The 23,071-nt window shown below is 40.9% G+C and overlaps 1 long non-coding RNA gene across 1 annotated transcript; it reads left to right on the plus strand.

The window, feature by feature from the left end:
* The first annotated feature begins 332 nt into the window (after positions 1–332).
* On the plus strand, positions 333–22,549 carry LOC139307864 (uncharacterized). Its single transcript, XR_011599700.1, has 3 exons — positions 333–349; positions 15,188–15,201; positions 22,479–22,549. It is a non-coding gene; the product is annotated as an uncharacterized lncRNA (long non-coding RNA).
* Positions 22,550–23,071: the final 522 nt, after the last annotated feature.

Raw genomic sequence — 23,071 nt, forward strand, 5'->3', positions numbered from 1 at the left:
TTCCTCTCTTCTCCCCCCACCCCTCTCTCTCTCTCTCTCCTTCCTGGAAGAGTTCAGATACACATTACGCGACATTCGCACAGCCTTTTCCTAGGGTGCCCAGCACCAAATACTGGAGTGGTATTTATGTAATCTCCCACCCACCCTTTTTCTCCTTTGCAGTCCTCGCCAAAATTCCCTAGAAATCAAGCTCTAAGGCTCGCGCTGAGGAAGTTGATCTGGGCTCCCTATCTCCCCTCCTCTTTTTTTTTTTTAATTTTCTTTTGGTTTTCCGTTGTTTTGTGAACTCCCGCACTCCCCCACACTCACCCCTTCGCCCCGTACACATAAGTGAAGAAGATGTTGCAAGGTAGGTTTCTGTGCAACTGTCTCTTCTTGCCTGTGTCTGTTTTGTGAATGTGCGTTGTGGGTTTTTTTTTTGGCTTTTGACAAAGTTTTCTGATTTCAGTGGCTGAATGCTTTTGTAAAGAGCAGACTTCGCTGTTGCTGGCTGCCTTTGGAAAGCTGCACGAAGCTTTGGTCACCAAACCCTCCCTTTCAAGAAAGGAGGAAAAAGTTCCAGACTATTACTGGGCTGTATTTTCAGGGTATTTAAAGGGTTTTTGCTCAGGGAGAAAAAAATGCAAAAGGTGGAAAATTCATGCCCTCTTTGGAAGTTAAGGACATTGAGCTTTTTAAAAACAAACTCCAAATTGGGGGTGGGGAGGGGGAATGGACGAATGTGTATATATTAAGTTGTAGACTTTACTAATAGTTGTACTTTGCCACACATTGGAACCAAAAGAAAACTTGTTTGTCTAAGGATCATGCATATGCAATGCTGATTGCATAAAAACTGATGGGCAGTTTGCTGATAAATCCCAGCACAGGTAAGCAAGGAAAACGGACTGCTTTTGGGGGGGGGGGGGCTACTGTATAAAGAACTGTGGTAAGCCCAAGGATGGGCGCAAAATAAATGGGGAGAATAAATGAAGATTGAAATGATTTTCTATTATGGAAGAAGAAGATGCTGCCACGGTCTTCAACCACCTGTAGAGGGAGATCTTTGTACACTAAAATTCCCCCTCCCCTATAAATTGTGCTGGAAGAAAAATGAAAGAGAATTTCCCATTCTAAACTTTACAAGGCAGCAAGGACATCATACAAATGCCAGATTTATGCTAATATAGCTGTTGATGGCCCTGACTTTTTGGAGTCTCTTTCCTTTGAATGCGTCTAATGAAAACAGGACCTTCTCTTCTTTTGACAACACATTTCTGATCATCTTCAATGCTGCCTTTCTAGTAGAAGTCTACCCTATCAACAGGTGCTTTTGTTGAGAAGTTTCCATTCATGGTTCATCTTAAAGAGATTTCACAATGGAGACAAACAGAATTGAGGAGCCCACTGCACTTCTGCTACAATGTTTGTGGTCCATTAGTCCTTGTTTACCCATGAAGAATTTGATTCAACTGACTGGAGAACATGAGTGATATGTTCATAGCACACCATGTTTCGAGTGACCCTAACTCTTTACAGTTGTGTCTGCACTGAAAACTGCTTCATTGAAATGTGATCTGCTACAAATTTCTGATTCAGGGACGAGAACTGAAGTGTAATAGAGACAAGAGAACTAGCAAAGCTTAGTCATGGGTTGATACTTGAATAGATGTAATAATGCCATTTGTTATCATAACATGGAATTAAGAGACTTGGAATTACAAAATTAACTGGATGCAAAAGCACCAACAGCATTACCTATGGCGGTAAATGAATCATTGCAATGGAAATATTGATGTCTCAGTCATGATCTGATACAGAAGAATATTTCTAGTTTTGTCAAAGATTTGATATTCTCTATGAAGTCTTGCTGTCATAGTCAATTACATGGTATTTTTTAACTTGCCAGGCCACGGAACATTTTTCCATTTTTATAAGCCGCCAAACCACTCTAGACCGCAATGTCAATATATATTTGCTAGCTTACCAAGACAATCCTATATCCATTTACTTTGGAAGAACACAAACTGAACTGAATGGGAAGTGAGAAGACATGGATAGGATTGTGCAATAGGTGTCCTTCGGAAGACACTGTTACACACAGATGTTCACCCATTTAATCAACCAATTAAATGGAAGAAATAGCAAATGTTAAGAAACAGTATCCTAATTCTAACAATTGGATCCACTAGAGTTCTCATTCAAGTGGTCTGCAATGTTATCTCTGTTTTCTATCACTTAATGGATAATGATAAAGGTAGAGAACAAAACTTAATTTGTATCTTTTTTTCCAACACTACATACGGTAGTTGCATCAAATGAGTTCAGTTATTACCATAAAGCTTTCTACTCAAGGCAGTCAAGCCACTGTTAGACTATTAAAACAATTGTGTCTCATTTTGATCAGCTTGTATGTTTCTTTGGAATAAAGTTGAATGAAACAGTAAAACACCCAAAGTGTAACATTTTTAGATCACTAAGTTCAAAGTGATAAATCTGCCTGGAACAGCTAACAGTTTATGGATTTTCAAATGGTTTCAGATGTTATTCTAGAAATACTGCTGCTTCTTAATTTTCCTCCGATGGGTATAGGTACATCCTATTCTACAGAATTACAATCCTAGAAGAGTAACTGATTGAAGTTCATTATCATGAAGTAATTTATTTTCAATTACAGGATAAAGACAAAACCAAAATTGCATGATAAAACAAGTTATTTTTTTCAATAAATGATGAAACATCTATCTACTACTGTGGCATAATAGTTCCAAAATAGATGGTGGTCAATCTGGCAATTAAAAGTAGACTGAAGGTTCTTAAGTAGCAGAGTGTTGGAATTGCTGTTCTATTCCTGGACATTTCACACACTTTAAGAAAAGAACTCCGTCAATTGCATCTAATGGAAGCCAATATTTGGATGTTCTACATAGACTTTCTGGCATCGTTTTACATTTCAAGAATGTGATTCTTGGTGCACAATACTTTCAGTATACAGAAATGAAATAGCAGTCTTTTCATTTTACAACATAGTATATAATAAGAAAAGCATTATTTTTTTAAAGAGCACAATTTTAAATCTTATCCTTTAGACATAATAAATAAATACATCTGAAATAAATAGGTCTGACAATATAAGTAAATGATACAGTAAAATTTTAATAAAGCCTAAAATAATGTCATGGATTTATTTAATATAGAAAAGTACACTCTAAAAAGTATATAATATATACTTTGATATCCTTGAACATGTGTACACATACTGACAATAAACTAAGAAAAGATCTTTCTTGTTCTCCAAATATTTGTAGATATAATCGTGGTTATTAATTTAGAAATAAAGGTGCTACATTATCAGGGTAATCAGTGGAGGCCATAGCCAAGTAGATTTGAGTGTAGATTTTTTTTAAAATTCTAGAACCCATTCTGATATTTAAACCTGACTTCCAGATAGGTTTACGTTAAACAATATTCTAGAAGCTGGGTATTTCAAAACATAGCCTTCTACTGCCCTGACTGTACTCTTAACAATTTTGATTTGGTAGCTCTATTTGTTGAGAATTTAAGGAAAGCAGGTGGACATTTGCAAAAAGTCCATTAAAAAAAGGCAAGCTATGAATCAAATATAAACATCGTAGGCCGTCTCCCCTGTCTTCCTGATACTGTAGTATAATAGCTAAGTATATGACCTCTATAGCTGTATAACACAAAAAGAGACTTGAACTGTGAATATATGCTCATTGAACACACTGAGTATAATCAAATGTCCCTGTCCTATTAGCCAGGTTACTTACAGCTATTTGTCACATTTTGTAAGACGTTGTTGTGCCTTAGTAAGAGCAGAAGCTTCAACACATGTCTTATCTTGCTGAGAAAGACTGGTGTGACATAGGAATCTTGCATGCTTATAGTGACTTTCTTTTATGTCTAATAAATCAGGGAAGCCCCACTGAGCTGTTGGGGTTCACTGTCATTTTGCACGTGCCACTATTAAAAGCTGAATTTTAGAATTCAGTTTACATCCAATCTTAGACATTACGGTGACTTCAGACGTAGTAAAATACAAAAAAACCCTCAACTTTTTGGTTTACTTTCACAACAACTGAAACCATTTCTGTAATAACAAAATCATTCTAATCATCAAAACCTAAATCAAAGTTTCATTTTTTTTCAGTTTCAAGCAAAAAAAAGTCCAAAAGTGAGTTCCAAATACAAACAAAACTAGATAAATTCTTCTCTTTAATTAAAAAAGTTTATCCATCCCTGCTAATTAGATATTGTTAAATGCTAATCAAAGAGAGAACCAACCTACACAGAAATAACCTGTTTCCTACTTAAGCAGGCTTAGAGTAAAAGATCTCCAAGGCCCCTTCCAACTCTGTTATTCTGCTGTTCAGTAGTTATTAAAAGTAGTGACTCTGACTAATGCAAAAGTGGTCAAGTATAATGTTGGGATACACATCTTTATAGAATGCATACTAGAATTCTCCAACACAGATTTACTTACCTTAGTTCTCATTTTGCTGGAAGATGCTGGCATATGCCAGTTTAGACCACAGGTCAGTGTAGGGTTTGTGTGTGTGAACAAACAAGTCAGTGTTTGACTTGAATTGTCTGTACAAGCCCTTGCAATTTTCTTGACAAGTTTTTCAGAAGTGGTTTGTCATTGCCTCCTTTCTAGGGCTGCGAGAAAGTGATTCTAGGGCCAAAATCATCCAGCTGGCTTTATGTCTAAGGCAGGACTAGAATTCACAAGTCTCCCATTTCTAGCTTGATGCCTTAACTTGTACATCAAACTGGCTTATAATAATAATCAAGGTTATTGTCACATAGTGATTCCAAGCCTTTAACAAAATATTTTATTGAAACTTAACTGCAGGTGCCTTGGATTAGTACTTTTATATGGGGACCTGAGGTTTGGTAAAGGTGCAGTTCTCTCTATACAACATTAGATATTTGATTGATTGATTGTACAATAAGTAGGAATATTTATGAATCAACTGACAATATTTATGAGCAGGCAAATAACTGCCTTACTTTCTGAACAACTGGAAGCAATTTTATTATTTAATTACATGTATATTATTTCTTTGTATATTGTATATGCCCAGGCACTAACAGTTGCATGCCAAATATAAAAATAAATACAAAACAAAAGTACCCAACAATTAAAACACAATATAGAAAATCATGCATGGATATATAAGTCATAGTAAATTAAAGGCAGTAGTTAAATTCAATCTAAATATATCTGACGTGTAAGTGAATTGCTGATCAGGGATTAATATTTTAGCTCCTTGATTAGAAATAATAATAAATCTTTTTTTTTTCTATTTGCTGCTAACAGTAAGTATGCAGATATTTTGTTTTGAAATTTTTAGTCCTGTTATTGAACTTTTGTTGAAAGTCAATGTACAATAAATCTAAATTAAACAATAATGAATAAACTTAGAAAATATATAAAAACATTGAAAAAATAAACCAAGTAAAAATAACAGTAATTTATAAGTAATGTTAAAGAACTGGATTTTAATTAAAATCTGTCAAGAGAGTGGAAGAGATCAGCAATTATCAATCTCGATGCAAATGCTTGTTTGTCTGGGGAAAAAACCCCTTTCATATATGGTTAAAAAAAAATTGGCTGTGAGTTCCATAAAGGAAATGTATCTATGTAGCCTTTGGGTTTCTTTAAAAATAAAGTCTGTGATGAAGGAGGGGTGAAATTGATTTCCAGCCATTCCATGTTATGTTACTGTAATTAGAAACTTTCTATATAAGAACTGGGAAAAATTCAATATGTGTTCAATATAGGTAATACTTCAAAAAGACTAGATTTTGTGTGTACGAATGTATGATGATGTATGACTGAGCAAAACATTTTAGGGGAACCTTTTATAAATCAACTCTTTTATGGACAATGGTCTGTTTATTTTTTAAAAAATAATCTCCAATCATTCATTGTCCAAAGATGCAACTTTAGTCCAACCTTTTCTCATTTTTCTCAAAGTATCATAAATTAGTAACCCATCTAGGTCAGGATACACCTACAAAACAGCTACGGGTTCTCTTGACCTATAGTTAGAAGGTAGTAGGATGCCACTCTGTTTACATTCTGTTTGATCTCACTCTGTTTCTGAAAATTATCTACAAGTAACCCAGGGTGCATGTTGCAGAGGAAAAATGTTTGTAACAAAAGAAAAGCTGTATTTTGAAGACATGGATTTGCTATTACTATTCTTCATGTTGAAGAAGCCCCAAATAAACATCTGAGGAGCATTAAGAGAACCTCAATATACAGTCTGAGAACCTTCTCTGTAAAGTTTCTAATGCATTTTGAAATGTACAGAAGCCGTGTTTATACATCTAAGATCATTTTAGTCAATATACTTCACATTTTTCACACCACCCTGCTCCCATGATGAGTCATATTCCTTCATTTTCGTAACTTGGAAATTAATAACACTGAGTTTGATAGAATATACTTCCCGGAATATTGGCTAGCATTGCATTCTACAGAAATACTTGTTTCTGAAAATAGATGAAAAATAATGGACAACATAGTAACTGTATAAACTACAAAGGCACTACCATAATAAAATGTGAACAAATGTATTGAAAGGCAACCATGGAGTAAAAAGAAAAAATAACTAAAAAAAAATACTTGTGTAGGCCATGGTCATTGAATTGTTCCTTTCTTGTGAGTTTTCAATCTCATTCCATTTTTCCTCTCTTTGTCCTTCATTTCAAATATTTTTGCAGTATGGTCAATTTCCAAGAAATATTATTTTGCAAATGCATCACTTGCTGCTTAAATGTCAGTACATAAGAGAAGAGTCTATCTGGCCAACATCTTGTTTTCAAAATAGCCGTTCAGACAGCTGTAGGAAGTCTACACAGAGGACAAAAGAACAACAGCTTTTGTTCCCCCCTTTTTTGTAATGAACAGAAATGCACTCTTAACATTGACCCCCACTTTTATTTTCTAAGTAAAACAAAAATTCATTATATATCTTAAGTCCCACTCTGAAGACTTGGAAGAAAAATATTGTATTATTGGTCTGGCTGAACTATGTTCTACTGAGTGTCCTTAGGATCAAGGTGCCAGTGGTTATAAACAATCTGTTGTTTATAAATAACAGATAAACAAATAATCTGTTGGTAAGGAAAATTTACAGATACTGTGTCTACAACTGAGACAGGTCACCCTGACTTCCTGTTTTGTGAGAAAGAAAGTGGTCTTAATGTTGTTGTGTTCACGTGCGTAGCAGGGGTGCTATTCAGCAGGTTCTGACAGGTTCTGGAGAACTGGTAGTGGAAATTTTGAGTAGTTCGGAGAACCGGCAAATGCCACCTCTGGCTGGCCCCAGAGTGGGGTGGGAATGGAAATTTTGCAATATCCTTCCCCCAGGAGTGGGGAGGGAATGGGGATTTTGCAGTATCCTTCCCCTGGAGTGGAGTGGGAATGGAGATTTTGCAGTATCCTTCTCCTGCCATGCCCACCAACCACACCAAGCCATGACAATAGAAACGGTAGTAAAAAAAAATTGAATTTTACCACTGATGTGTAGTATATTGCTATTGGTGAACAAATCATAGACAGGTAGTTCTCAACTTACAACAGTTCATTTAGTGAAGATTCGAAGTTACAACAGCACTGGAAAAAAGTGATTTGTGACCATTTTTCACCCCCCATGTCATGTGATTAAAATTCCGGCACTTGGCAACTGATTCATATTTATGAAGATTGCAGTGTCCTGAGGTCACGTGATGACCTTTTGAGACCTTCTGACAAGCAAAGTCTATGGGGAAGCCAGATTCACTTTACGACCTTGTTGCTTACTTAACAGCTGCAGTGATTCACTTAACAACTGTGGCAAGAAAGGTTGTAAAATGGAGCAAAACGTAACTATCTCAGCAGGATAAAAGTTGGGTTCAGTTGTGGTCGTAAGTCAGTAAGTAAGGACTATCTGTATATCAGCAATTAACATTTAGAATCCAATGGGCTTTCCATCATTTACTGACCAAAAAAACCCCAGGTTTTAATAACTAACTGAACTCAATTAGGTTTGATGTTATGTGTCTATTTCTACAAATCTTCTGGTTAATGATTAGAAATATTTGCCTATGCTGGAAGTATCAATTCATATCTTATTCTGAAAACTATGAAACCATGAATTGCAGAACAAGCATTTCTAAGGTGGTTAGGCCAGATGTGTTCTCACAGTCCATTTCTCCTTTCACTCTTCAGAATCTCCTTTAATGAACTTTCATAATTCTTTCATTTTTGCCTTCTTGCCATTTCTGTTTCCTTTTTTTCTCTGATTACTTTAACCTGGCAGAGTGATGGGAGTTCAAATCCAAAATACCTGAAAGACCAGTAAGTTGGGGAAGGAGGTATATTATGTCATCTCCTTCCTGAAGACAAAATTATATCTATCCTTAAGTATCAGTCTGTTATTTCTGATCTTAAATATTTTGTGCAGCCTATTTGATTGCTTATTTAATTATTGTTATCTTTCAGTGATAACATGGATGCTTTCAGTTAACTGTTGCCTGAATCTTATTGCTCCAAAGAATCTACAAGTCTACAATCCTTTTCCTTTGTATACATTTATACCTACATCATTTATTATTTTCTCAAAAATGACTTGAAATACTTACACAGAATTTTTTGTCTGTCAATTATCACTGATAATTACACCTAATATAAGTTAAAAAGCAAAATGAATTTACTAATAAAATGTTAGAAATATAAGGATTTTTTTAAAGTGGTGTGATCTTATGAAAGGATATACTCTTTATTTTAATGTAACTTCATTAAAGGCTTAGACTTAGACAAAATGAGCCTCAGTTTACTGTAGATCAGCCTGAACTAGTTGATCTAAATGCCTAGACCTGTGATGGCGAACCTATGGCACACGTGCCACAGGTGGCACACGGAGCCATATTGGTGGGCACGCAAGTGTTGCCCTAGCTCAGCTCCAGCACGCATGCGTGCACCGACCAACTGATTTTCAGGCCTTCTGGTCCCACCGGAAGTCTGGAAACTGGCTGTTTCTGGGCTCTGGAGGGCCTCGGGGGGGGGGGGGGGGGGACAGAAAGCCTCTGGAGCCTGGGGAGGGCAAAAAACAGGCCTACCGGGCCCACCGGGCCATCGCATGCCAAAAGCAGGGGGGAGCGTGGGGGGGTCACATGCACATGCACAAGAGGGTGGGGTGCATTGAATTATGGATGTGGGCCACGCACCCACAACCCCCCCTCCCCCTGCTTTTGGCCCGTGACGGCAAAAAGGTTAGCCATCACTGGCCTAGAGTCATGTCAGAAAAATGTCTTAGTGAAATCATTAATCTATACAAAATGTCTCTAAATACTGAATGAAAATTATAATTCTTCTATACTGGAATAAAAGATCAATTTCCCTTGAAATCAGTAGTTGGATTGTTTGGCCTCTTACCCTTACTGTTTTCTCTGCCCAGGAGTGGCTCTCCAAAATCTTAATTTCATCTAGTAAAGGCAGTCAGAATTGAATTTTGTATTGTGCACCATTCAAAACATGTGTGGAACCAATGAGCTCTGAACCAAAGATCTGCTACAAAGATCTCATCACATCTTTTTAATGTAAGTATAATAAAATTGAAATGGATACAGCATACTAGAAGTGGCGTGATGAGTTTGCATTCACAATTTAAATTAATGGTAACATTTTTATGAAATACAAGTCCTCTTTATATGTGCAATGTGTAATGTGCAAAGACATTCATGGCGATGACTGACCCATATTCTTGGACAGAAGGTTTCAAGTTGCAGAACCAACTAACATCTATATGTATTCATGACAACCATATCAGTTTTAGGCTAGTAGCCCAATGAATGTTCTCCACTCAGTTTTAACACATGTCTAAATTCTTTCAAATTCACAGGCCAAATGATTCCCTAATATCATTAATGGCAAAAAATTGGGGTTTCTTTTAATGATAGCTACTTATACTTTAAGAAACTGCTTCTCAGCTGGAATTGCTAGCAGTAACTTCTTTTTACCAAAGTAAATATAAGTAACAGAAGGGCATAATACAAACTCTTGGTGATCCATACCTGTAAGCTACATTATAGCAAAACTAACTTCTTAAAATTACAAACAACAAATCAATAGTCAATGTTTATATTAAATGGTGGAAAATAAATAGTGAGAGCTTTGGAATCATTCAAATGAAAAGTGATTTGGATTTATTTTAAACAAACATCTCGGTATTATTATATTGCTGGGGGAAAAAAACATTCAGAGCGGGCTAAATATGCTATTACCAATGGGGAAAAAAGACAATGTATTATGATAGTAGGATCTGAAATTTTATTGATCTGTTTGCTTATTTGTAAGATGAGTAAATTATATCACTCCAGAGGCTCTGGGAGGTATACAAAGTCAAAGTGCAATCTGAAACCACAGATATTAGGGATAGCAAATGCGGTGCTTCCCCATCATATTGTAGCACTTCTGTTAACTGATGGCAATAGATGAATAACCACTATCTGTGAAATACATTAAGAAGACAGACCTCTTTGATCTGAGAGGAATCTTTGAGATTGGTTTGATTGTAATAAGTTTCCTCCCTCTTTTCCTGTCTTTTGAAATGCTTTATTTTTCATAATTTTTCCCAATACTGATAGTGTTTTGAGCCTATAATTTTTACTTAAGCATGTTCTTTAAATGCATTATAGAATTAGTACTGATGTGGAATAGCCTGTCTTCCTTCCTTCCTTCCTTCCTTCCTTCCTTCCTTCCTTCCTTCCTTCTTTTCTAACAGATAGGCCCAATGGAAAAGCCTCTGCCCTACTCTGAATATTCTGGATAGTTTTTATAATAAACGTATCTACTTGAGTAAGAATTGTCCTGGCCTTAAATTGGAGGAATAAGTGAGAGTCTCTTGGTTTTGCTATTTCCTTGCCATCATAGAAATAGTTTTATTTATTTTATTTTATGCCGTCAGTCTTAATTCTTTGGAAAGCAAAGAATCTTGATAAACATAACATGCTGAACTGCAAATAAAATTCATTTTGCTCTTGAAGCAAGTTATTCTTTACACTTTGTATTTTCAAAGGTGAGATACAAATACAATAGAGATAATGTTATTATTTAGAAGTCTCTCAGTTGTTTATAATAAAACATAAACTCAAAATTAACATTGGACATATTACAAAGCATGTAAAGATCCAATAAAGTCAATGAAATAATTAAAAGCTTTCCGAAAAAGATGCACTTCACTGGCTTTTTAAAAACCAATAAGGATGTGAGGTCTTTCAACTCAATAAGGACAGTATTAGTGAAAAAAAATTGAGGCAGTTACTGAAAAGACTCTAGTATGAGTCATCACGAGATAAGCCCCCAGAAGCTAAATGCACCTCGACAAAGATCTCAGTGAGTGGGATGGAGGTTCTCTCAAGTAGCTTCTGCTTCCATCACCGTCCACTTTACTAACCTTGTAACGTTGTTGCTGGTAAGAAAACATGAACCCATTCCAGGGTTCTAATCTCCCAAAGAGCATTAAAATGTATAAGAGTGGTGTTATGCTTGATAGCAGATCTGTTTCTTAAATTGTGTAGAAGTATACTTTCTGGTCAGATCAGATCAGTTTAAAACTGGATTACCTGAACTGCAAGTTATCTTTCACTCTACAGTTTGATTTGTAACAGGTATAATATTAATGATAATGTTTGTAATCCTATATGTATTGTTGCCTTTTTTAATCCAATAGAATCAGGATTAATCAAAATTTACCATAGGATGTACTTTCATCAACTTTACACGATATTGCCTGGATGGTTTCTTCATGAATTGGAATAATAGAAGGATGAATTAGTAACCTGGATGCTAAATATTTTGTTAGAAGGAAGAAGGCCTAGCTGTATGTGATATATAACATACATGTGTTGACTTTAGTAAATCTTTTATTCCAAGAAATTAGTATGAAATCTTACAGTCCCTTTTAAATTGTTTGCTTGCATCAAAAAGTCTGAGAAAAAAATGAATGTTTTGCAAGATTTCCCTCATCTTTATTTGCACGATGATAAATACTTTATTACGAGAGAGAGAGAGAGAGAGAGAGAGAGAGAGAGAGAGAGAGAGAGAGAGAGAGAGAGAGAGAGAGAGAGATCTGACTTTTCGAAGTAGTGTTCCCCAAAAAGATTTTATACACTGATTTTGGTGAACTTGTTTTAGATTTAAGGATTCTTTTAAGAAGCTTGCATTAATTTAATTGGTGTATGCTACTTTCCCAGAGAGAAGACCTCTCTATATGAGAGAGATGAAGAAATGAGAGAGGTTCTGAATGAGGCATGTAGGGAGATGCTATGTCACTGCATCTCATCACAGCTGCATAAACATAAAGACTGTAGCTGGATTATGTTTTTAAAGTCAAATAAAAGCCCTTCTTGTAATATTTATCAAGGTGCATATGGATATCCTAACATTTCTGTGGCATCATTGATAATGTTAATGTCTCTTCTTATTTCAATCATTGTGTGCCTAGCAAGAAAAAACAGTATTGCAAAAAGTTAATAATAACTGGCATCTTTAATAAACTGTGTTTGCCCATGCAATTTAGATTACAGATAGCTTTCTATGTCTTGTCTGCACATTTAGTTTCTTTCATTCATCTAGACAAGGTATGAAGTGAGTTCTTGGAAAAGTAAGCCCTTTGGTGCACCAGTCACAATATATAATTTTCATTTTGATCCACAGATCTTGTTTCTCTTGAGTGCATGTGTGTTTTTCCTAATCGTACATCCTACATTTTTCATTTTTACCTGAATCTATTTACCAACCCTTTGCCGAGATCCTTAAAAACTAAATCAACCATCAACTAAATCTTTGCACACTTCCTTGAAGTTGCTTATCATTTTTGGAGGAGGATGGGGAAAAGACGAAGGAGAAAGAAACCTATTTTGCAGTAAAGATTCTGATTAATACTCATGAGGATATATAGAGTGTTTTCTCTCTACCACCCACACCTATCTTTCAACCTCAGTGTTTGTTTTTCCTGTCAGTGTTTGTAATCTGGGTCTTTGCAGGTATATTTCTTTTAATGGAGTTGAGGGGAAGGAGTTTGTATGTGGAAGAAATATCCAATTTGCCAAATAAACTATATATTTTTTTTCCAATAACATCCTTTCTTTTGGAGTAATTGAAGTTCAATTGATAGATGAACATTGGTCCTCTGGATTCGTGCTCTGTGTACCACTGAAACATCAGATTTCACCTTGTGGGTACAGACATACAGCTGTTAGTTATAATTTTTAATTGCAACCTCTCCCTCTCTCTCTCTCTGTGCCTCTCCATCTCCTCCCCCTCCTCTCTAATCTGGATCATTGCTCTCTAGCTGATTCCGTGGGAGACCAAGCAGAGTGCGTGGGTGCAGAATATAGAAAGCCAGAGCCATAGAATTTGTTCTTTGCGTCACTCTAGGAGACAGGGCTGGTTGCCTGCAAATATACAGAATTAATCTCTGCTTTATCAATATATGGGTTTTGCTACTGTAGAAAGATAAAAATATGAAGTGTGTGTGCAGTATAAGTGGCTCTAAGGGTAAAAGGGAGAGATGTTGAATCCTATTTTTCTCCAGATTTTTCAATGGGTGGGTGAGAATAAGGGAGGTGTACTAAAATGCATCCACCACACCCTCTGGTTTGCTTGATAAGTATGTACTACCTCAAATGTTATATTCCCCCCCACCCCATTCTTCATTTTACAGCACATGGGAATAATAATAATAAAAAAGGTGGGAACACATGAAATTCCTGCAGAGTGCATGTATAGGGTGTATAATAATCATTATATCCTCATCAAGTCATTTCTACCAGGAGTATGTGTTTTAAATAAATCCAGTTTTCTCCACCCCCACCCCCACCCCCACATAGCTTTTCAACAACACCTTTGTCTCTCCATTTCTTTCAATGCCCTCCCTCCCATTGTGCATTATGTTGTTGTTATTTATTTAAAAAAAAAAAACCCAGCCGATTTAATTGCAGGAACGGTGCAAATGTAGAAGTGGATGCAACCCTTAAAAACGTGGCTCTTGCTAATTAACTCTTTTCCCTCGATCTCAATTGCTTCTCTGCAAGCACAAAGCTCCGAGCATACACCTCTTTCATGATGAACTGGAGCCTCTGAAGAGGAGAATCTGAACGTGACGTCAATAGCTGATAACTGACGCAGCCTTGGAAAGGAGTCTCAGGCTGCCTTCTTGCAGCCTGAAAGCCTTAATGATTCTATTTTTCCCCTCATATCTCTTCCTAGTGATTTACTAGAACGCAATCGTGTATATACACACATTCACGTTTTTAAAAGTGTATGTGTGAGAGAGTGTGTTGATAGAGGCTTTATTCGCAGACAAAGGATTTTTTTAAAAAAAAATGGGGTGGGGAATGAAGAATGTTAAAAACAACCTTTCTTTGTGCTGAATATAATTCCTTCTGTGCCAGGTCTCTCTTTTTTTTCTTCTCCCCAGACAAGCAAGCAAGCTTGCTTAAAAAGCCACATCTGTGCATGCTGGTAAAGTAGTGCATGGCTGTTGTGTGCGTGTTGCTATTGTTGCTATTGTTACTGTTATTATTACTGTTAGAATCTACTTTATAAAGACAATGCAAGAGAGACACAACAATGCTCGCAAGGCAACAGGCAGAATCACTCTCAATAAAACCGTGAAGTGTGTGTGGGGGGGGGTGGGGGGAGAGGAAGGTTGAGCAGTAGGGTAATATGGAAAGCGATCAATGTCGCCCCTCTAAATTCTCTGCAATGTTGCACTTAAAACAACTCTTAACGGTGAAAGAGAAAGAAACTGAATTGGGGAGGGGGGAGCAGGTGAAAGACTTATTGTACATTTGATATTTTGGACATAACGTTCGAGCGAAATGCCTTTGTGTGGATTTTTTTTTCTCCCCAGCACTTGCTAAAAATAGCACCAGGGTTTTGATCGCGTTCCAGAAATAGACAGAGAGTTGCACTTGTATATAAACGCCAGCGCGGGTGGAAGAAAACCTGGACATCACCGCAGTATATTTTGCCTAACAACTGTCTGGAAATTAATTGTTGGATTTTTCCCCCTCCTCTCTCTCTCTCTTGTCTGTATGTTTTCTCTCCCCCCCCAAATCACCACCACGACTTTTCCTCCACTCCCCTATATCCTCCAACTCTCTTCCCCTCCCATCCCTATCAAAGGAGTTCCCGTTTGGGTAAGTAGTAATATTTCTTGTGCATGCGGCAGAGAATGTGTCTGTGAATCTTGACTATACTGTATGCATGCTTGGATTTATTTCGTGCCTCTATTTTTATACCGGAGCAGGGTGGAGGAAGAGGGAGGGAAGATCGCACTTGTCTGTTTAACGAATTTGGTGCATGCACGGAGCCCCAGACACAGGGAATTCTTGCAGAAAGGGGAATCACCCTGTCGGTAAATCTCTGAATCAATAGCAAACTGCAACTCTCTCGATCCCTCTCTGTCGGCGCTATAGAGTCCCTCTTTCTCTTTCGAACTCTACTCGCTCTCCCCCCCCCTTTTTTTTTTTTTCCAGAAAGATGGCTAGATGCAATCTAACGGTAGGATTTCTCTTAGCTTGAAAGAGAATTAGCAAAATAGAGAAAAGGAACGAACGGACAGGAGAATTTTCGCTGTAAACTGCACTAAAATGAGAGAGTTAGTTTGCTGCTTCTCCTTCTTAGAAAGCCACCCGAGCATTCTCTGCCTGGGAGCTGTCCACGGCTCCGGGTACTGAAAGAGCGAGCAGCCCGCTTTAACTTTCGCTCCCCGGGAGGTTGACCTCTTCGCCATGCAATCGCTAGCACAGACCCCTTTTTGCTGGCCGGCGAGGAGAGCCGGTTGTCCAATGGCGGTGAGGCCAAGGAGCAGAAAGTGCCAGCACCCTCCCTGATTGTGACTTACGTGCCAAGAGCATACCCTTTTCTAACCCCGGATTTTCTATCAGGTGCGTAAAAGCACAGTTCTGGTTTGACTTGGCTATCCTTTTCCCGCCTGTGCATTTGAAAACAGCCGACACCTGATGATGGTACTTCTCAAAGAAGAGTCTATAGGTTGTTTCATTTGGACTCACCCCTTCTCCTCCCACCTCGTTTCACCCCTCCGAAATGCCCACATCTTCTGCCTATCCTTGTGAGTATGCCTTTGTTAGTCTTGCCCTTCCTTCACCCCTCTTAGAGACGTCCTCACCAAATGAGTTGGTGGAAGAATGGGAAGTGGAGGCAAAGCAATGCTGAGAATTTATCGTAATGTGTACATTCAGCAGATACAGGATACAAAGCCCAGTCATTCCCCGATATCTTCTTAAAGCCACGGTTGTTATTTTTAAGTCGTGATCATGCTACCACAGAAGCCTTTCTGGTTAGCAGAAACCCCACCGTCAGAAGAATCTGTACCATAGATTCATCCCAAGGTTCACGTTTATAAGTCCATTTAGCTCAATATTTGACGAGAAAGGGGGGGAGGAGGTGGATGTGTGAACACTTTAGGAAGGAGCCTGAAATCAGCCCAAAATGAAGAAATGAAGCACCTACCACATGCAAAGTTCAGCAACACCTAATGGTTCTGCAGACACTGAAAGAGGCAGACAGGATTGTAAGATGATACAGTAGATAACAGATAAATAGGGTTTGTTAAAGCAGTCTTGGCTCGTGTTGCCTGAAATAGCTTGGGCAGTTCTTGCAACAGAAACAACGCAGACGTGAGTCAAGTATTAAGAGCACAGCAACACTGAGTGATGTCCTAAAAATATCGAAGGAGGCGTCCATTCCCGGGGCTTGCTTGGTCCCATCACAAAAGAGCCCGGTGGTCCTAAGAGTAGACCCTTTAGGTGCTTAATATTCTATATCCAAAGTCTCTGCAAACTAAGAAGCCTTTCGTTCCGTACCAAATCCCACCTTCCCATCCTCTTGCCATAGATTTCCCCAACCTGCCTACACTTTTGCCAGATCACACTTGGGCATCTCCCAGGTCAATGTATAAGTTTACCCTTAACTGGATCTTATTAAATAATTCAATGGCGGTGGTGTAATTTCGCTTGCAAACTGCACGGATTTCCAAGTCGTGACTGTAAAAGTGAGTAATGTGTGCTGGCTGCGTCATGGCTCCAGTCACAGATGGTTCCAAACTGAGGAGAAATCGTGACTTCGACTTGAGACGTCCCCTCTACATGAAAAGACCATCCAATCAAAACGGCGTCGGGGGAGGGGGGGCTGGACTCCTCTGAGCCTTTGCCTTTTTTGCTCCCCCATCTTTGTGCATGTGTGTATGTGTGTGTGGGGGGGGGAGTATCAGGTTTTACACATTCTCTCTCTCTCTGTGTGTATATGTGTGTGTGCTCAGAGAGACTTGTCGCAACAAGTTGCAGAAAGAGAACTGAGGCAGAGAGGGAAGGGTTAATCTTTAGGAAATCTTCTGCACTTAGCAAGATCGTGACCCTCCCACACACTACAGTAGTTTATACATACCTGGAGGAAGGGATGCTTGCCACGAGTTTCCTTTTTTTTTTTTAAACAACAACAACAAAAACATACACACACGCGTGCACAGACATTGGGGGGAGGTGATGCCTGTACCTCCAAGCAAGGATTATTCTTATCATAATTCTCACCAGAGGCCGCTAAGCGCCTGGCGAAAGAGGTAAGTGAGAGGGAAAGGGATCCCCAACTTTGTGGTCTTCTCTTGGCTCCTCGCTTCCCCAGTCCAGAAGGTCTCGAAAGCAAAGCAAGTTGAGGAGTAAGCCGCAGCAGTCGCCGCTGCTGCCGCCGCCGCCGCAGCAATAATAAGAGCAGTACTAGAAGAGGAAAGAGGAAGCAGGTACCGCTCAGTAGGAGTTTGCCTCTTGACGGGGCTGCGCTGTTGCTGCTGCTGCGTTAGTCCTGCAGCTGCTGGAGAGCTGTTGCTTGTCGAGGTGGATTTGCCGAGGAAAAGGCAGCGAAGGTAGAAGCTTTCGGGTCTTCTAGAAGGAAGAATCTCTCTCGGTGCGCTTGGGGGTGCGGGGAAGGGACGGGAGGGGAAAGTCGCCGGCGGAGGTAGTCAGGAAGGGGTCTACCAAGTTTCTTGGGTCCCCGGAGAAGAATCTTGTCTTATTTAACTTGGCGATGAACTTCATGGGAAAGTGTCCGCTGCCTTTCACTGCTGTAGACCAGGCACCTCTGCGAGGGTTCAGTGCCCAGCAGGGGAGGGGGGGGTGGAGGTGGTGAAATCAGTTCGATGCCATCTCCTGCAACTTTTTGCTTGGAAGGCGTTTATTCCGCCCACTCCTTTGCCCCATCTTCGGGCTCTTTGGGTGAGGGGGTTGGACAGACGCTCAGAAGCCACTGATGGGCGAATGAAACGCACATCCCTTCGAACTAGCTATGCTCTCCATGCTGAGGGACCTCATCTCCAATAGCCAGTCTTATGGATCAGCTACGGCCATTGGTTGACCTCCGCCAGTGGGCTTTCCTTGGGTGGAATGATTCGGTGAAAAGGAATCAGGTGAACCTGAACTTTTTGACTTATAGTTTTCTTCTCCCTCATCATCCTCATCCTCATCATGCCCATTTGGTTCACCTGCTGATCCTTCGGGTGCTTTTTGTTGCATTGTGTTTATCTTTAAATCTTGCTACTGGATATTAGGACCTATGGCTGTTTCATCTGGAATCCTAGCCTATCCTAACCCAACCCACCCCACCCCACCCCACCCCCACCCCCCATTCTTCAACCCCGGGGCAAGCAGAAGGAAGAAGTCTAACAGACATAGCAACACTATGGATTGTGCTCTTATCTAAGGTTTGTTGAATAATTAGACATGGAAATGTTTCTTCTCTTTCTCTTTCCCCCCTCCCCTTTGGGGAAAAAAGAGGGAGAGAAAGAAAAAAAAAGTAAGGCGCCACCTGATTGGCGAGTGACGATTTTAGCTCGCACCAATGAACGGCGGGCCTCATCTCTATTTATTTAGTGCTCAGGGGGAGAGTTTTCTCTTTACGCAGCGTCTGTGCACAGCGCTAGACCCTCTGCTCGGGAGCAGAGCGATGGAGGGGTGTGGGGGGAGCGCCTTCGGAACTGCCTCGCTCACAGAACCCCTTGCTTCTGCAACCCAGTGCGCTCGGCCCCCTTCAAGGGGACAGCGAAGGAGGGGGCTGGATGTGAAGGGCTGGGCCAAGAACCCCCCACCACCACCACTCCACCCCTCCTTTCTTTTCTTCCCCTCCTTTTACTCTCCCGAGTTGGTATCTCGGCTTGGGCTCGCCGAGGTGCTCGATGGGGATGGAGCGTGTGTGAGTGAATGGACGGTGGGGCGGAAGGTGTTCCCTAGTGCTTGAGAAACCAGCAATCCTGCCGTCTTGGATCTATACACACATTTTTCCTCTTTGGTGGCAGCCGGATGGATGAATGTGGAAGCCACAGGAGACTTTGTCCTTCGCGAATCTTTTTGCGGTCTGGGCTTGCTGTATATAAGTACCTAGCCGGGAAGCCCTTACCCCAAAAAGCATTCGCGGAGGGCGCTTTCGCCGAAGGAGGAGCAGCAGCTGCGGACCGCCGAGACTTGGACTTTACCTAGATTCTGGGCTTTCCCTTTGCTTTCCCTCTGTAACCCCACGGACCCCTCCGTCCTCTGTGTGTGTGTGTGTGGTTTGTGTGTGTGTGTGCGCGCGCGCGCGCGCATCGCGAGGATTAAAACGGCTTGTCCCAGTCCCTACCATACCTTCCCAGTTTAACTTTCTGAATCGACTTCTGCTCGCTTGCTTTCTCCCCCCCCCCCAAAGGATGATTTGGTGGTGCCTTTTCATTTTTTTTATTTTTTTATTTTTTTTTAATCGCCGAATAAAATGCAATAAAAACTTTCGCAAAAGTTTGGAGGACGCCCCCTCCCCCCGCTTGAAGGGTGGGATGTATTTCACCCCATCAGGATTGGAACTGATGTGCATTTGACCTCTCCCGTAGAAGAAGGCAAGGAGCGTCGTCTGGGGTTTAAAACGGGGGAGATCTCTCCAAGGGAGAATGGGTGGGAGATTTGGGGAATCACCTCCTAAATAATATGGGGGGGGGGAAGAAGGACGAGAAGCAGCCGCTGTCGAGGGGAGCCTCAGGTATTAGGCGATGCCTTTCCTTCCTCCGCCTCACTTCCAACCTCCTTTTAGACAATTTGTAATTCTCTGATCTCCCGGGTCGCCCTTTTTCCAACTCGAAGCGATCCTGCACTTGGTTAAAAAAAAAAAAAAAAAGGCCAGATCCCGCGAAGAACTCGACCGAGGCGGCTGGGATCGAAAGAAGCCGCCTCAGCCTCCGCTGTCTAGCGCCGGGATCTGGTACCTCGTCTTCCCTTGGTCAGATCTAGCGCGGCGAGGAGTTGGAAGCAGCTTTGCATTGCTTTCCCTTTCCCCTTGTCGTGGCCGCCCGAGAGAAGGGCGCGGGAGGTTTCCCCTTCATGGTTGCCCCCACCGCCTCAGAAGACAAATGGGGGAAGAGCTCCGGTCGGGAGACCGGACCAGTGAGAGGGAAGGGGGCGAACAGCAAGGTGCCAGTGGAATGCCCAGTTGTCGCAATCGAAGGGCCTATTGGTTACAAAAGCCTTCTTGGGAGGGAAGGTAGGAGGGAAGGAGGGGGAACCCAGATATTCCAAAGACTCTTTCTCTAACTATTGACAACTTCAGGATCCCCCTTCTTCCAGCCAATAGAGAGGGGAAAGTGCTCCGCTCCAGGCAGGAGTTTCCCTCTGGCTCAGGAGAGAAAGCTGCAATGGAATCAGGGCGATTGGCACAGCCGAGGCTGAAGGGCTGCTCCTTCTCCAGAGATAAAAGGCCATTTGACAACCTGAGGTGGTTTGTGAAAAGAGTAAAAGGCCAACTAAAGGGTGAGCGGATAAGCCCGGGAAAAGCAAAAAGAAAAAGGAGGGGGGGGGAAAACAGCTCAGCTTCCTTTCCCATCCTCGCTTCCCAACCTTAGCCAAGATTCGTGACTCCTGAGCGAAGTAGATAGAGAAAGGTTACATCACGAGGACCACTCCATTCTGCAGCCCAGCCTGCCTTTGCCCACAGTGGTTGCCTTTTGCATCTTTACCTTCTGTACACAACCTTCAGCACCGTCAGCCTTGCCTTCCTTCCTTCCTTCCTTCCTTCCTTCCTTCCCATCAGCACCAGGTCCTCTCTGCAGGGGGCAAACCACGACCACCACCCCTCGCAGTTCTTGAAAGAAAAGTGTATTAAAGAAAGAAGGGAGAAAGAGAGGAATGCAGAGACAGGTCTCTATCTGTGAGGCTTGTACCCCGGGTGGCAGAAGAATCCCACCTGGGAGGCGAGAGGTGTCTGAAGAGATGCTTTTTTTTTTTTTTTAAGCCCAACTTAGCCAATGTTAGCTTCTTGCCTTGGCTTCTCAGCTCTCACATTGGCAGCCAACTGTTGCTACCAATCTGGAGAAACTACTGCAGTTGTGGGGCCCCTTTTCACTCCAAATGCCAAAGGGCAAAAGCAGATCCCGAATTCTTGCTTCCTTTATGTCCACTCCCCCCAGTTTTTCTCTTCGTCTGTATGCTTTTAGCATCTGGAAGGGGGTTGCTCTTTTTGGGCACCTTTCCACTGTCTCTGCTCAACAAACAGCAGCTGCTTAAGAGGCCTGAGGTGATGGGCAACAAAAATATCCACCTTACCCCTTCAAAATCTCCCCACTTTGGAGGGTATTTCACCAGATTGCATAGTTTTATAAGGGGGGGAGGGGGTTCTCCAATGAATAAACTGGGACGTAAGTCTCACTCCTCTGGAGTACAGAGAAGGCCTCAGCCTCTATTAGCTTTTCTCCCAATTAAAAAGTCTCATGTTTTGCAGACAGAGGCTGAAGGAAAAGCTGGGGATGCATTATAGGGGCTGCTGGATTCCTTCCCCTCCACCCCTCCCACATTTCTAGGCAAGAGGTGGGGGAATGGCTAATCGTTAATTATTCTGCACAGTTCACGTTTGTGCTGTTCTTTGCTCACTTCCCCACTTGTGGGGGAAAGTGTTTCTTTTTCAAGGGGAAAGTGACATTGGGGGGGGAGAAATCCTCTTCTATTTCTGCCCCCCCCCACACACACCTCAGGAACGTCTCCATCTAAAACCATAGAGCACTACCTTCCCATTTCAAATGCTTGCCACGCATAGCCAAAAGCTAAAACAAACTGACTGAAGGTTGGGCTAAACTGAATCTGAAAGAACAAAATCAACTACCAGTATTCTCAGAAAAACTCAAGATTTCTTGGAAGAAATGGACAAAAATAGACTCTGACTTTCTCAATATTCTTTATGTACTTCGTCTCTTGTTATTCCCTCCTCCCTTGCCCAATGTATCCTGCAAGAAGTTTCCAACTATAGTGCAAATTGAATATTTCCTTAATACTTCCCACCTTTTGTCTATACCCTTTTGTGATACCTGCAACATAATTTCTTCTCCCTCCCGACCCTATATGGCAGTAGCAAAAGCTATAAGCATTAAAGTAGAGTACATTGTGCTTCCTTGCAGGTGGGCCCCTACATTTGGCCTGAGAGAGGCCTTTCACAGAGATCCTATCTCCAAGGAAAGAAAGCCGAAGTGGATTCACCTAAGCTGGGAGAATGCAGGTGAGAAAGATGCCTATGTCCCCACCAAATCCCTAACAGACTGAGCTGAGTTACCATCAAAGGCCACTAAATAGCACCTTGCTCTTCTGATCAACCCCATTATACCTGGAGCAGAGCACAGGGAGTCATCCTGAGATTCACTAGATAGGCCCAGCTTGTGCCATTTTTGATTGTTCTCAAGATAGATCATTGGTAGGGTTTAGGCTTTTAAAAAAAGGAATATATGCTTCCAAAAGATTTTGGAAAAAGAAGAGAAAACCCACAATGAGAAAATTTACTGATGAGTCGATTTAGTTTTTCAACCATCTTGGAGATGGAAATGTGGAGGGGAAGGATGCTGACATAATTTCAAGTTTGTTCTTTCCAGAACACAGAAAAAAATTACAGTCAGCAGAAAACAGAATCCACATCGTATTCTCCCTTTGCCTTGCAAACCTGAAGTTGGTCACGCTAAAGTTCAACTGAGAATTGTCAGCATTCTTTTCTTATTCCCTA

The sequence above is a fragment of the Pituophis catenifer genome, unplaced genomic scaffold, assembly GCF_029215685.1.
Source record: "Pituophis catenifer annectens isolate HBS135680 unplaced genomic scaffold, rPitCat1.0.hap2 SCAF_1, whole genome shotgun sequence".
Classification (NCBI taxonomy): Eukaryota; Metazoa; Chordata; class Lepidosauria; order Squamata; family Colubridae; genus Pituophis; species Pituophis catenifer.